Below are 12,025 nucleotides of genomic sequence, written 5' to 3' on the forward strand. Positions count from 1 at the left end.
AGGCTCCATCTAGTTTTCCTGCTCATAAGCTTCACCACCGTAACACCTCAACAGCAGCCCACACTACCTCCACTGTACACTGCAAGAATGAAAAGTAGCATCTTAAAAAGCATGAACCAGTAGAGCCTCTGAAGGAGATGGGGTTAAAAGTTCACTGAGTGTAAGGGAGAGAGAGGGAACAGTGAGTGGTTCCATTTGAACCTTTGGAGTGGCAACGTTACCGCTTTATTCTTAGCTCCCTATCCCAGGGTGTCTGTGTCTTTCGGAAGCTATCAGAGTCCAGGCCTTATCAGTGCATCTGAGCCATCGGTGTGCTACAGTTCTCCTGCCCACTGATGTCACCGTCGCCAGCTGCAGGTTTTTCCCCTGCAGTGACAGGAGACTCCTCTCCTCCTCTGCAGTAGTGCTTTTGTCCAATTATAGACTTAGGCCTTATGGGCAGAGCAGTGTGGGCTAGCTATTACTGATCAAAGCAGCTTACACTGCTGCTCCACAGCTGCAAGGCCCCTTATCAAAAGTATTTTAGACAAATACCTGGCTGTTCACCCAACGTAATGCAATTGCATTTAACCTGTAAGAGTCAGTCACCCAGGACTGGTTGTCCTGAGGTAATTCCTGATGCTGCTGATGATAATGGTTCAGGGATGTGGAGGAAGAACGGGCTGAGCTCATCTTTGATCGGATGTTGAATAAAGCACGGCTCAGCCAGTCAGGCCCTGCCAAGGCCCAGCTCAGGTCACTGCGCGATGGGAAAAGTTCATGTTTTTGTGCAGTGTGTTCCATATTTGTTAGTCTGATGAATCGCCGCTGTTCCAGTATTAGTCATGTTTGGAGCGTGCTGCCTCTCATACGGCTCTCATTACTACTCTGTTATGATAAAAAGATGTTTCTGAGTGCACCCCTAATCTGTCCACCATGCTAGGAGAGATCTTGTCCAGGGATGTGCATTGTTGGGTCGCTGACCTATGCCAGCTCCACGGTGCGGTGAACTCTGGCACTGACCCGCCGGGACAACGAGCCCATCTCCATCTCCCAGACTCTCCATCTCGCAAACCACGGGAGAGAACAGAGAGAATGATTTAACCAAACCGAACAAAGAGAGTGAGAGCCTTGGAGACCAACAGAGACTTAAGACTTAACACCCTGTCAACCGTATCTATCGTACAGATTTAATATGATTTGCACAATATCCTGAGTTTTAAAAGGAGATAATGGTATAATCAGATTTTTCGAATGAATATGATGTGGCCAAAAATGATGCAGTATTTCATTTACCCAAAAAATACAGCCAGCCCTTTGCGTCTTTGTCTTTGCCTATTATGAAGGCAGGCCTGGGAAGGTTTGGGGGTTGTGGATGGGCGTTGGTCCTATGTTCTCTGATTCTGCTGTTGCACCATTCTGTCTCATACTGTCTCTGTCCCTGTGCCCAGACACAGAGAGAGTGTGGATGGGACCACACGGTCATGTGGATCCTTTAAGTCTGGGTACGTCATGCTTTGGCCAAGAGTGTTTGTCTCTCAGATATAGGGTGATGAAGGAAAAGCGGCGGACGTTAAAAGTATTTTAAAAAGAACTATGAGTTTTACAGGAAAAAATATCTGCTCTTTTCCTTGGCCGATAAACAAACTGAACTGCAGACTTCTGGAAGAAGAACAGAACTGTGTTCCTCCAATGTTCTGGCATGGGTCTGTAACCCGGGCCGACAGAGAAATACTGAGAACCGGCGCGACGGGGGCCACATTCATCTCGTGTGAAAAACACCCCGTGAACGCTCTCAGTGGAAAGTTTAATATGCTGTTGTCATTTGAATAAATGCACCAATAATGTTTGACCGTCGGCGAGCCACTCATGACAGAACAGTGTCATTGACACAGTGGCGTTTTTAATATGCAAAGGGTGCAGGGATCTCAAACAGTCTAGCTTGGCCTGTTTTCAGGGCCCTAGTTTTCCCAGTTCCCTTTTTGTGTGTGTGAGGAGCGCAGAGTGTATGGAATCCCTGGTAAACAGATTATTCGAGGGTGATAGGAAGTCTGAGGAATAGATGAAAAGACTCAACCCGTTAGGCAGTTAGGATTGCAGGGACACTGTGCGCTCCTTAACCACTTTTACCCATAATTCCTCCATAATCACAGTGCATTTACTGGCTTGTTAGTACACAGGCATACTTTATCACAGTATCCCATTTTCTTTATAAAAACAATACATTTACAGGGTCAAGTACATAATATAACTGTCTCCTTTAGGCATCTTGGTTTTAGCTGTCCCAAGAAAAAAGGTGTTTGTTTTTTAAATTGCATATTACAAATAATTCATTATTTTATGAAAAATGTTATCTACAGTGACTGAGGATTGTAATGGTATACCCTTTTGGCAGCATTTTTTATTTTATTTTTCTCTTAATTATGATTTTGTGCTTATGATTTTGTTTTTACTGATTTTAAATGGACACATATTTACCGGAAATACTTAAAAAATATTTATCGTAGTTAAATAACACATTATAGCAAGCACAGCATCATGGGCACGGAAACATACACAATTGTTTAGTTGTCTCAGCCCTCCTTAAAATATGATTTTGTTCATCTTCATCTGAATGAAAAGAGGGGCTAGAAGGAGGATGAGCTGGGATGTTTGTTTTTGTATTTTTTGTATAGTTTTTTGTCTCTAATGCTGTGTCGTCTCACTGCTTGATTTCTTATAGCCTTTTTGTACAGACGCCAGGCATGAAATCTGTCTGTTCCCAAAAACATATACCCACGCAGGAGGGGTGGACTGGCCTTTCTCAGCTCCCTGTGCCGAGGAGCGAGGGAGCGAGAGAAGGGATGAGAGCTGCCCGCCCAGTTCCCAGACAGATTCTGATCCGCTCGCGCTCGGCCCAGTAGAGCAGAGCCAGGGAAAGGCTGCCCTGTAATTGGGACAGCTCTTTCGTAACGGAACCCGTGACAGTGGAGTCACAGGCAGTCTGGGAATATTGATACGGAATCTCTATCAGTATGTTATTTACTCCCTATCAAATTCTGCCATTTAAATAGAGTAGCAACATAGTTTCCCCAAAAAATGTTTTATGAGAACTCTAAATATTTCATTCTATATCTATTATTATGATTGATTGTATTATTGTTCGTGGTATTATTAGTAGTAATTGTGGCCGTAGTGACATCACTCAATCTAATGTAATGTAAAAGAATAGCTCTAAATACAGATGATGCAAAATGCCATGGTGAAGACAAAGAGAGGCAGGGCAGAACTCAGTGTGGCTGGTTGGCAGCGTTTGGCACCCAAAGCTGCAGCTCAGTTTGGAAGGTGCCAGCTTTTCAAACCGCCGTACAGCCTCTGCCAGCCTCTCCTTCTGATCCTTTCTTTCTCTCGTTTTTAACCTTTCTTCGATGGTTTCGATGAACACTTCCCCCCTTCATCTCCCTCCTCCATGTCTGTGGCTTTTTTAGCGAACCGACAGGAAATATCAGTGCTAAAATGGAGATGATATATTATTTTATATTTATTGACCTCTTAATATTTTATAATATATTAATCACCATTTTATCAAACAGTGATACATTGTGAGAATATTTTCATATGACTTTTTAGTGTTGATACGTTCAGTGTGATTGTGCTATAAGGGATACTGGTCCAAAACAAAATGGAGGCTCATTCTCAGATCTTGCCCAATGAGAAAGGAGAATGACTTCATGCTAAATAACAAAATTGTATTTACTAAGTAACAACAGTAAACTGCATAGTAAACACAGTCTAAAAATAAAAATAACATAAAATAGTAATTCTTTATAGATTATTTTCCCAGCTCCTATAGCATTTTTTCACATCTCGCAGCTGAACTGGGAGAGAGAGAAGGTGGCTTCTGAGGGGGAGTGATGAGGGTTTGACAGGCGCACCAAAAAATAAAAATAAATCCCAATTGACGTGTGTTTGCATCTGCGAGCGAGCCTCAAATCCATTTGGACAGAGACCTGGGCCTTCACGGAGAACATTCGGCCTGAATGATGGGAGAGCGTAAAACGATGGTTGTGGGGGTGGCTGGAATGACTCAATAATGATCAGAAAATTAGGCCCATTATTGACTTAGAGTAAACAGGCCTCTCTAAGTGTGAAAGGGCCCCATTCAGCAAGGACCAGGAGCACTGCTTCTTTCTTCCTTTTATGGATCCACCCATGGCCTCAAGAGCCACTCTTTTGTTCATTGAAATAACAGGGAAGTGAGGGAGAGAGAGGTAAGGGCATCCCTCCCTTTGGAGGACATGGTATGGGGGCACTGACATACAGTAACAATACAGCTATGTCTGTGTATTTAGGGATTCTACATATGGATATAGCCTACAAGTTCTGTATGTATTGTAGAAACTGTAACTGCATGTAAAGTTTTTAGTAGTTGGGCATGCTAATGCTACAATTACATTCCTAGCCCTGCAGACAAACACAGTTCTGTTTTAGTACAATATTAACTGCCATTCAGTGATATCATGATGTTTAATTCTGTCTGTGTTGATGAGCTGAGATTCCCTGGCGGTCTCAGACCCTCTCTGGTTCCGCATCACTTAAAGGCGTGTGCGCCGTCGGAGCTCTGCCACGCCAGCTGACAGCCAGGGGACGCAGGGTGTAAACTAGGTGCTAATGCGTCCTTTTGCCTGTTTGTCAGTGCAAATGTTTTAATTAATGGGAATCGAATAAATAAATAAACCCGCTACGCCTCTGAGCAGCTGAAAAACAAACACGCCTTTGCCAAACCAACAGAGAGAAGGAGACAGAGAGATATGGCCACTTTGAAACAGCACTTTTGATCATATCAGAACAATAATAGTATTCCCACTAGTTTTTTACTCTCTAAATGAATTAGTTAATAAACAATTGGCCATTACTTTAGATACAGTAATTTAGTCATGATGGCATTGTGAGACTTGCTACTCAAATACTTACTTCTAAAACTCAAATTAGGAGAAAAGTCTCCAGAAATGCTTCATGCTGATACTATACAGTTGTGTACAGTTATGAATGGGCAACATTTGACCAAGTGCCAACTGTCTATTTAATTTAGACTGCTCAGTTTCTGAACATAACTGTTATAATCATTATTTTCTCATAAATGTAATCATTGTGGGAGAATAGTATACAATAAAACGCATGCACACGCACACACACCTTTTATTATTTTGTTGAGTCTGTGGAAGATTCATGCTATTCTACTGGGTTCTGCTGCCCAGTCCAGTCATTCCCTCCTTAAAGAGGAAGCAGGGCTCAGCTCGACTCGGCTCTGGGCTCCGGCACAAAATCACAAAATCAGCTGACACTTTCACTTCATTATGCCGTCTGTTTGCTTTTCATATGGACTGGAGGCTCCATTTCACAGACATAATTTGGGATGGTAACATTCTCATTATAACCGTCAACTGTCAACACTTCGGCACTCACCTATAATTTCAGACTCATTTGAATTGTTATTGGCAGTTCCAATGCATGCATTTCATAAAAGAATAAAAAACAACATGCTTTTTTCACAAGCAATAAGATACTATGGAGAAGATTAAAGCAGGAAGTAGCACGTTTATGAGATTTCTCAGGTTTGTTTGGCCGTGCATATTGGTGTATTTACTTATGAGCTTTCACATTTTGGAAGTCACCTCGTGTTTTGGGCTATTTAGTGTCTGAGGCTGGTGCCTGGCCTTTCGATGGACATAAACATACCTGTGCTTTGAGAAATTGACCAGAAAGCCCCTGCAAGGGGATGCCATGGCACCTACCCCTGTTCCCTGCATACCTTTGCTGGGCAGTATCCAAGGTGCTTCTAGGACAGCTCCTATTGGCACACAGAGTGTGGTGCTGGGCTGTTGCTGTGGCACTCTGACCCATAACGTAGGCAACCACAGGGCACAGAGCTGCCAGAGGAATCCACTCCGATCTGTTTCACCCTATAGACAGAGCATTACTAACTTGAATATGTCTGAATTCAAGCAGAAATGCCAATACAGGCCTCCCGGGTGGCGCAGTGGTCTAGGGCACTGCTACGCAGTGCTAGCTGCGCCACCAGAGTCTCTGGGTTCGCGCCCAGGCTCTGTCGCAGCCGGCCGCGACCGGGAGATCCGTGGGGCGACGCACAATTGGGCTAGCGTCGTCCGGGTTAGGGAGGGTTTGGCCGGTAGGGATATCCTTGTCTCATCGCGCTCCAGCGTCTCCTGTGGCGGGCCGGGCGCAGTGCGCGCTAACCAAGGGGGCCAGGTGCACGGTGTTTCCTCCGACACATTGGTGCGGCTGGCTTCCGGGTTGGAGGCGCGCTGTGTTAAGAAGCAGTGCGGCTTGGTTGGGTTGTGCTTCGGAGGACGCGTGGCTTTCGACCTTCGTCTCTCCCGATCCTGTACGGGAGTTGTAGCGATGAGACAAGATAGTAATTACTAGCGATTGGATACCACGAAAATTGGGGAGAAAATTTTTTTTTTATGAAAAAGAAAAAAAAGAAATGCCAATACAGGAATACATACTCAAAAAGAAGATTCACTCCATCTTGGTCTCCTTTAGTCAAACCCATCTGAGGGATCTCTGAGATCCTGGTTTAGAGGTTAGCTTCAGTGGGCCTGTTTACAGACCTACGTTTGTTAATTGAATAACTTCTAAAGGTGCAGTAGTGTTGCAGTAGTGACTATCCTAGGTGTCCCATCCTGTGCACACAGGAAGTGTCTCCGTGTTTTGATGGCCCAGTTATGAGATTAGTTCAACTGGAGGGCCTATGAGAGAGCCTCCTCTCATGGGGCAGAGCTAGTGTAGCGTTCAGAGCCACCCTTTGAAAATATTGTTATAGTTCATAAACATGAGGCCACATCTCTTTCCCTTTCATTTTTCAAAAGCAATCTGTTTGCCCTTCAAAACAACCAAGAGATCCCCAAAGATCTCAACTCCTATGAGTGAGTCTATGTATGTTTATGTGTATGTGTGTATGTGTGTGTGTGTGCACATCTTTGTGCATGCGCACATGTGTGCAATAGTGGCAGAGCGAGCAACAACAAACGGCATCCGTAGCACAGCATATGTGTGCCTACCAGTATGACTTGTTATTGACCCTATAGTTTTAGTTAATGTTATATCAGACCAGTATGACTTGTTATTGACCCTATAGATTTAGTTAATGTTATATCAGACCAGTATGACTTGTTATTGTCCCTATAGATTTAGTTAATGTTATATCAGACCAGTATGACTTGTTATTGACCCTATAGATTTAGTTAATGTTATATCAGACCAGTATGACTTGTTATTGACCCTATAGATTTAGTTAATGTTATATCAGATCAGTATGACTTGTTATTGACCCTATAGATTTAGTTAATGTTATATCAGACCAGTATGACTTGTTATTGACCCTATAGATTTAGTTAATGTTATATCAGACCAGTATGACTTGTTATTGACCCTATAGATTTAGTTAATGTTATATCAGACCAGTATGACTTGTTATTGACCCTATAGATTTAGTTAATGTTATATCAGACCAGTACGACTTGTTATTGACCCTATAGATGTAGTTAATCATCGAACTATCCCATCTTGTCACTTTGCAGTTTAATGTCTTGTTTTTAAATGAGCCTGCCATACGTGCACTTTGACATAAATCATATTCATACACTCCAGCCAGACCATCAACGAGTCCATCCAACCCTGCAGGAAGACCCGGGGGTCTTCAACAAAGACATTTGGAAATGTCATCAGCTCCTCTCGGCTCCTCTCGGCTCCTCTCGGCTCCTCTCGGCTCCTCTCGGCTCCTCTCGGCTCCTCTCGGCTCCTCTCGGCTCGAACCCCAAAGAACGCAGTGATAATATATTGAGGGGATTGTCATTAAAAAACAGTTTTCAGGCTCCTTGAGGATTCATTTGCGGTGACCCAGAATGCTGTATTTTCTTAACACAAACAGCGGCTACTTTGATGCCCTCAGCTTATCCAAACATGGGGAGAGGTGGGTGAGAAAGAGAGGCGGCTGCCTCGGTCGGTCCCGCGGAGGATGGCTACGATAAATCATGCTGACGGCAGCGAGAGCCTGCTCATAAATCGCCCCGCCGGTCCTTAAGGGGAAAAGTTCCAGAGCAGCCCCACCGTCATTTATCAAAACTCTCCCACTCCGGACGTGGAGCAGCTAAAACAGTGCGTACATTGGGCTCAGGGTGGGCCTCGGGGCGCAGGGTATCTGTGATGTTAAGCATATCAACCAGCACATAATGACTTCATTCTGCTGTGAGCGATGTGTTGTTCCAGGGATTTTGCTCTGCGGTGCAATAAATAGCAGCGTGTCTAGGGGAGGGCTGAGCTAAAATAACGTTTCCCTCAAGCGGAGACGTAGAAAAATGCATTTGACTGTAAAATGTTGATGTGCCTATGAATCTCAGGAAATTGTGTCAATTAAGTAGACTTTAAAACGATGGACAACATGATGGAGTCATGAAAAGACGGACAGCATGATGGAGTCATGAAAAGACGGACAACATGATGGAGTCATGAAAAGATGGACAACATGATGGAGTCATGAAAAGATGGACACCGTGATGGAGTCATGAAAAGATGGACAACATGATGGAGTCATGAAAAGATGGACAATGTGATGGATCCATGAAAAGATGGACAACATGATGGAGTCATGAAAAGATGGACAATGTGATGGATCCATGAAAAGATGGACAACATGATGGAGTCATGAAAAGATGGACAATGTGATGGATCCCGTAATATTGGTTCCATTTGGGATGCGACCATTGGTTTTTCAGGTTAGAGATTTAAATATCTCAGGACTGATCTATAGGCCTACTTGTAAATGTATAGATTAATAAACTGTATGGTAAGAAATTGACTCATGTGGTTTAAATGCTATATTCACTCCTCATCACAGTTTTGTTACAGTTTAGCTCAAGACTGATGTTCTGGTCAGTCAATGCTAACATCCATAGCTCTAACCCTTGTTAGGTTTCCCCAGGAGAGACAGACAGGAGAGACAGACATGAGAGACAGACAGGAGAGACAGACAGGAGAGACAGACAGGAGAGACAGACAGAGGGGGATGTAGGATGTATGGGATATGAGACAGACAGGAGAGACAGACAGGAGAGACAGACAGGAGAGACAGACAGGAGAGACAGACAGGAGAGACAAACAGGAGAGACAGACAGAGGGGGATGTAGGATGTATGGGATATGAGACAGACAGGAGAGACAGACAGGAGAGACAGACAGAGGGGGATGTAGGATGTATGGGATATGAGACAGACAGGAGAGACAGACAGGAGAGACAGACAGGAGAGACAGACAGGAGAGACAGACAGGAGAGACAGACAGGAGAGACAGACAGGCGAGACAGACAGGAGAGACAGACAGAGGGGGATGTAGGATGTATGGGATATGAGACAGACAGGAGAGACAGACAGGAGAGACAGACAGGAGAGACAGACAGGAGAGACAAACAGGAGAGACAGACAGAGGGGGATGTAGGATGTATGGGATATGAGACAGACAGGAGAGACAGACAGGAGAGACAGACAGAGGGAGATGTAGGATGTATGGGATATGAGACAGACAGGAGAGACAGACAGGAGAGACAGACAGGAGAGACAGACAGGAGAGACAGACAGGAGAGACAGACAGGAGAGACCGACAGGAGAGACCGACAGGAGAGACAGACAGGAGAGACAGACAGGAGACAGACAGGAGAGACAGACAGGAGAGACAGACAGAGGGGGATGTAGGATGTATGGGATATGAGACAGACAGGAGAGACAGACAGGAGAGACAGACAGAGGGGGATGTAGGATGTATGGGATATGAGACAGACAGGAGAGACAGACAGGAGAGACAGACAGAGGGAGATGTAGGATGTATGGGATATGAGACAGACAGGAGAGACAGACAGGAGAGACAGACAGAGGGAGATGTAGGATGTATGGGATATGAGACAGACAGGAGAGACAGACAGGAGAGACAGACAGGAGAGACAGACAGAGGGAGATGTAGGATGTATGGGATATGAGACAGACAGGAGAGACAGACAGGAGAGACAGACAGGAGACAGACAGGAGAGACAAACAGGAGAGACAGACAGAGGGAGATGTAGGATGTATGGGATATGAGACAGACAGGAGAGACAGACAGGAGAGACAGACAGAGGGGGATGTAGGATGTATGGGATATGAGACAGACAGGAGAGACAGACAGGAGAGACAGACAGAGGGGGATGTAGGATGTATGGGATATGAGACAGACAGGAGAGACAGACAGAGGGAGATGTAGGATGTATGGGATATGAGACAGACAGGAGAGACAGACAGGAGAGACAGACAGGAGAGACAGACAGGAGAGACAGACAGAGGGGGATGTAGGATGTATGGGATATGAGACAGACAGGAGAGACAGACAGAGGGGGATGTAGGATGTATGGGATATGAGACAGACAGGAGAGACAGACAGGAGAGACAGACAGAGGGAGATGTAGGATGTATGGGATATGAGACAGACAGGAGAGACAGACAGGAGAGACAGACAGAGGGAGATGTAGGATGTATGGGATATGAGACAGACAGGAGAGACAGACAGGAGAGACAGACAGAGGGAGATGTAGGATGTATGGGATATAATGGCCGGAATGGAATTTTTGGAACGTAGTCAAATATTTGTTTTTGATACCGTTTCGAATTACAATGAGCCGGTCCTCTTAAAGCCCCTCCCACCAGTCTCTACTGTCACACACACACACACACACACACACACACACACACACACACACACACACACACACACACACACACACACACACACACACACACACACACACACACACACACACACACACACACACACACAGTCAGGCTTCCTGAGGGGAGGATGAAGAGGAAGAAGAGATGAAAGACAACACGTGACCCTTGACCCTGGCCAAGCTGACTCCAACATCTCCTCTCTTTTATCCCCCCCCCCCAATCTTTAATATTGCAGAAATATGTGGGGTTCTATCAGTTTAATTGTTTGTATCATTTCTAATCCCCGTTAGATATTTGATTATTATTATTATTATTATTATAAACAAAATGTACTCTACCCTCCCTCCCTTGAATGGAGTAAACTAACGGACAACAATACAATTTACAGTTATTACTGTATTTGTAGTTAAATAATTATGCATATATACAGTGTATTATAAAAGTATTCAGACCCCTTGACTTTTTCTACATTTTGTTACGTTACAGCATTATTCTAGAATGTATTAAATTAAATGTTTTCCTCATCAATCTACACACAACAACACCTAATGACAAAGCGAAAACAGGTTTGTAGAATTTTAAACAAAAATTACATAAAAAAAAAATAAAAGTTTATAAGCCTTTTGCTTTGAGATTCGAAATTGAGCTCAGGTGCATCCTGTTTCCATTGATTCTTGAGATTTTTCGACATGATTAGAGTCCAACCTGTGGTAAATTCAATTCATTGGACATGATTTGGAACGGCACACACCTGTCTATATAAGGTCCCACAGTTGACAGTGCAAGTCAGAGCAAAAACCAAGCCATGGGGTTGAAGGATTTGTCCGTAGAGCTCCGAGACAGGATTGTGTCGAGGCACGAGACGGAACTTCAATCAACTTTCCAGAATTTTCCTCAGTAGTATCAACACTATCAACGTTCCCCTTAGCTGTAGGAATTCTGATCAAATCAATGTAGTCTTTGCCACTTTCAATGCAACGTACCGAAACAAAGCGAGCTACGCAAGACTTAGTATGAAAAAGGAACTACTACTTTGTTGTAGCAGAACACATCGGAGTAGGATTCTATCGCATTCACAGGTACGACTCGTGGCATTACTCTACACAGACCAATATAACCAATCAGAGCTGCAGTAGAAGCTATATGCAAATCGACCATTGTCTTATATGGATCTGTGACGTTCACTTTATACTGGACTGTGTTTACAGCATGAGAGGTCGCGATTAGATGTGCTTGTTTTGAGATCAAAGTGAGAGCTAAATGTAAGTGAGTTATTAGCCCAGTTATAGCTAA

The sequence above is a fragment of the Salvelinus fontinalis genome, chromosome 34 (assembly GCF_029448725.1).
Source record: "Salvelinus fontinalis isolate EN_2023a chromosome 34, ASM2944872v1, whole genome shotgun sequence".
Taxonomy (NCBI): domain Eukaryota; kingdom Metazoa; phylum Chordata; class Actinopteri; order Salmoniformes; family Salmonidae; genus Salvelinus; species Salvelinus fontinalis.